General features: G+C 32.7%; 1 pseudogene; it reads left to right on the forward strand.

Annotated features, from left to right (window-relative positions):
• Positions 1–1914: 1914 nt before the first annotated feature.
• LOC134258479 (ATP-dependent DNA helicase RecQ-like) lies at positions 1915–2765 on the forward strand (annotated as a pseudogene).
• Positions 2766–5025: the final 2260 nt, after the last annotated feature.

Raw genomic sequence — 5025 nt, forward strand, 5'->3', positions numbered from 1 at the left:
ATGGCGACTATGGGGTCAACATCCTGCCTTGAACAGGATCACATAAGCCGGCAATTGCTCTTTGAGCAATAAGCCCGGCTAAAAATCACTATATTTCTGTAAATACTTCAAATATTACATCAGAAATCTAAATACACAATAATAGAACAATTTAAAGGTACATTTGAGAAAATTGTTGAAAAATATAAGAAAAAAATATTAGAAAATCAATGCGTTATAATTTTGATTCCGCATGTTTTTGCTTCAATTTTTTTGTTGTGCGCTGTACCTCTCCATCATCGATATCAACATATCGATAATTTTAGTAGAATTTTATTAAAATACAGAAATTTTTCCAAAAATTTATTGTAATCTTTAAGATAATATTTCTGTGAAATTTCATATTTATATAACGTCTGTAAGGGTAAATAATAGCACTGTCCGCGTAATTTTTGAACGGCCCTCGTATATACAGCTGCTTTTTTTCAAATAATATTTTTAATTAAGAAATAAGATATTATCTTTATCGTTTCATTTGGGTATGACATGAAGTCGGTCACGTGATCAAATTATATAACGCTCAAACATTATTGTACCGACTTCATGTCACACCTAAATGAAATTTTAAACAATGATGTTTTATTTCTTATATTTATATTTTACGTTTTATTCATGTTATAAAGTAACAAAAAGGCATTATTTAGACTTTGATTTTGAAATGCAACGTAACGTATCTACGACGTTAGGTCCTAAAAATTGCAATGAAACACATCGGTCAAAATGAATCTAATAATGAGTTAAATTTGTAAAATATATCAATACAGCGACTGTATTATGTTAGTAATGCTGACTTTAAACAAGGTTGGTGAAATCCCCGTAACCAAAAAAAAACTGTCAATAGCCTGCCTCTGCTTAAAAATTTCATCTTTTTAACACTCAGATTTCGGTATCTTTTTCCTAGCAATCTTAAAATAAACAAAAATTGAGCATAGAAATGGCTGTTCTTATTGCAATATTATTTAATAGTATACGAAAGTAGTGCTTGCTCGTGTTCTTCCGAATCTTCGCCATACCATTTTACATATAACTACTAGGTATACTACGTTCGTTTACGATTTACTTACTTTTATTAAACTTTTTATATATTTTCAGCAGGACATACTTTGACTCTAAATAAGACGTTCAAAATAGATTATAAACCAAAGTATTAAAGCGTAAAATAAATACAAGTGGCGTACATGTAATAGCGTAAATTTGTGGTAAAAAGCGGAAGAATTACGACAAAAGCGGAAGGGTAGGCAGGTCTGGTAGAGGTGGAATTTTTTAATATAGACATGGCTGTATATGTTTAAATATGTTACAAAAGTATAACATATTGAGGAATCGTTGATGTTAACCTGATGTATATAATAGAAAGTTTTGTAAGTGAATTGATGATTAGTTTACAAGTTGATAACTTGTTACATGTATGAATGGCTCAACTCAAAACATCTTTAATATTCCAGGTCTGCATCGTCGCAAGCCACGGGTGTTGTGTCCATTATATTTCCACAACAGAATGGACACAAAACCCGTAGCTTGCGACGATGCCAGGTCAGTGGATACAAGATTATTTTTCCATTTTTAGTCCTCGTATCCCGTCAACAAATATGATGAAATTTTCTTGGAAAAACATTTTCCACCTACCTACTGACCCAATACTTTTACTCTGAGTCAGGAGAGGGCAAACAAACATGATTTTGGCTTAAGCATGAAAAACTTTTTCTCATCAATTTTGATTTTTTCAAATTCTATAGTTCTAAACATGAGTATTTTACAATAGACTCAATCTCCCTTACATTTAATATTTTAAACAGAGGAAATTTAAATCCCATTTTTTTTAATAACAATTAAATTCATGTCTTTTGAGAAATGATGTCCTTATGAATGCTTGAAATGCTAAATAACTTTATAAATTATTACAGGGGTGAAGGTTCTGGTAAAAGTGAGCCATTTCGAAAATGGTTTCAAATTGGTAGAATTGGGGAAATCAGGTCTCTAATATCATGTCCAACACTTGTCATCACAGCAACAGCCAGCAGGTCAAGTAGGAGAAAGCTGATAAAGAAACTTTCACTTGTCAACTACTGAGTATCAAAACATTGTGGAAAGTGCGGATAGACAAAACATTAAACTCTTCGTTGAGAAGATTAAGGTTAATGAGAAAATTAGTGTTACCTTTTCTTGGCTAAAATCGTGTGCAGAAGTGTTTGTGCCTTCAAAGTCTGCTTAATTGAATGCATAAGTTATATTGAAATGTTCCATTCTTTTTTGGATTAGGTGAACGATGATATAAGACAAAATATGGATAAAGATGAGGGGCATGTTAGGGTACTTATTGTAACAAGCGCTGCAGAAATGAGTGTAAACTACGAAAATGTTAATAATGTCATCATTTTGGACCACCCAAAGATATGGATGGCTTCATGAAACAGTAAGGGCGTGCTGGCAGGGACGGCACACAGTCTTATGAATTACTTTTTCACAGTAGTAGAAATCTACGGAAGTTAGATATTGATATGCTTGATTACGCAAAGATCATAGAAATGTGTCGTAGAAAAAAACTGTTGGAATTTTATAATTGTATTCCAAGTGCAGATTCAGTGAAACATTTGTGCTGTGATGTTTGTGATAAGCATTGCGATAAGCAGTGTGATTGTAATGAAGAAAATTTCAAGTCCTTTAAACCCATGTATTCCGCCAATAAATCTGAAATAGATATAGAAAGTTCAAGCGAATCCAGTTAGGATTAAGTTCAGATACATCCAGGACTTTCACTGAATCTGAAAGTGATTAAGTATAAAAATGTATCTATGTACTTCTATTTGTACATGCATGTACTGTAAACCAACTTTTATTCACGACGACTTTATTTCGCGATTTACTCGTTGAAAAATAGTTCGCGACAATAAATTTTTGCGACCAAGCCTTTTTTATGTGTTGTTAATAGAAACAGAGAATATAAAGACCGGTTAGCGGCGAGAAATATTCGCGATGACGAGGCTCTCGCGAAAAATTCTCGCCCGCAAATAAAAGTTGGTTTACAGTATATATCAGGCCAACTTAAAAAAAAGTTTGCTGAGTTTTTTGAGTGGGTAGATAGGGAGGCTTTTTTTTAATGAATTAGGTTTTTGACTATTTGTTAGGCATAGAATAATGGAGCTATTCATAGGCCTACTTTACAAGAAAAATCTTCACACTTTACCACAGATTGATAAAAACAAAACAGTTCTTCAGCGTTTACTAATGGTTCCCTCATTCTCATATTCCGAAGTTTTGTATTTTGGGGGATATTTTCTTCTTGGAACACACGGATATTCAATATCGCGAAGACCAAAAACATTCTGTATATATTAACTTTTGAAAGAGGAACACATGGGAATGCAATATTGCAAAAAACAAAAACATTCTGTATGGAAAAGTCTTGAAATAAGAAACACATGTGAATTCAATATTGCAAAGTCCACAAACATAGTGTATGAGAGAATATAAGTTGCTTAAATATAAATCAATTCAAGGTAACTGTCTTGAAATAGAAACGATTTTTTTTCGAGGGTAAGACCTGTGTGTTTATTTTTTTTATTTGTTCTACATACTAGTAGGTTTCTTGGCCTGGGCTGTTGTAGCAATAAATGTTGATGTTTTCAAGCGACTGTTGCTATTCAACATACCATGTTCATGCTCGAGATGTTTCCCAACACAACCACTAATACCTGCACCATCACCGAGATGTTGCATTGGTGTACAAGCTGATTTCCCTAATCCATTGATTGTCCAAATCGTGAGGATGCACACTCCCACTTCAACCCCGAGCACCATGACATTCTCTACCCCAGACACAGTCTAGTCCATTTCTAGAGGACGTCTTATGAATCCTGAAGGTAAACCTGTGTCAAAAAGCACAGAGTCTAGGTCCACTAGAAAACTCAGTCTGTAACAATTTTCCAGGTCAAAGGTCAGTATCAAAATACACCAATGCATCAATTAGTTTACTTTTGTAAATACTGCATACTTTATATAGAATGTTTAACTGTGACAATATAAATGTGTAATTTACATGTATAGAAAGAGGGCGTTAAAAGTTTTCAAAACTTGTGCTCAATCCCTGATATTATATTACAATAAAATATGTTCAATCAAATCATCAAAATAAAGTTCTAGTGTTTGGGTCAGGGAAAACTTCCAAGTTTGAAAGTAATCAGTGTTAACGACATTTGGCTGTTCTTGTCAGATTTTTAAATATTTATTCAAGCATTTCATGAAGATTGATATGGAGATAACGAACAGTATTCAATCTAAAAGTCCATTTAATAATATACAAAATAGGAGCAGAGCAACATCAGAGGTGGGATCAGGTGCCATGGAGGAGTGAGCATCCCCTGCCGACCGGTCACACCCGCCGTGTGCTCATTGTCAGGAATCGTTAAGGTATTCAATCCCTAATAGGAACAAATTCAAAGAAATTGAATACATAACAGATATGTAGGCATTGAATATTCAGTTTATTTAGACATACTTCCCATATAGTACTATTAGTATGTATAGTGGGATGTGTCCTAATCTATGACCTTGAATTTTGGTAAGATTTATCTCCCCTTTTTTTAATTAATAAAAAAATCAATTTAAAAAAATTTAGCTGGTAAAAAATTTGTTTTAAATGGTCATTCTATTTTTAATGTTTCAATGCATCTTTCCACCGCAGGATTTCTTGATATTTATTTTTAAAAAAAATTTATTGTGAAAAAACGTTTTTCTCCATAGACTTTAATGCAATCTTTGTTAATTAACTACTGCTTAATTAATGACATTTTTTAAACTTTCTCGCGGTCAATCCTTTTCTACTATAAAATGCTTAAATATAATATGAGAGTATTATTTACTTCAGGGATATTAAAGGGTAGCGAATTTGGTCCCATTAGGGATGGAAATCCTTAAATAATTTTGTATGAATATTGCATATCGTATATGATTTGAAGGAAATACCAGAAAACCGATGTTGAAAGAGAA

The sequence above is a fragment of the Saccostrea cucullata genome, unplaced genomic scaffold (genome assembly GCF_032062105.1).
Source record: "Saccostrea cucullata isolate Sc308-1 unplaced genomic scaffold, CSIRO_AGI_Scuc_v1 ctg13649, whole genome shotgun sequence".
Lineage (NCBI taxonomy): Eukaryota > Metazoa > Mollusca > Bivalvia > Ostreida > Ostreidae > Saccostrea > Saccostrea cuccullata.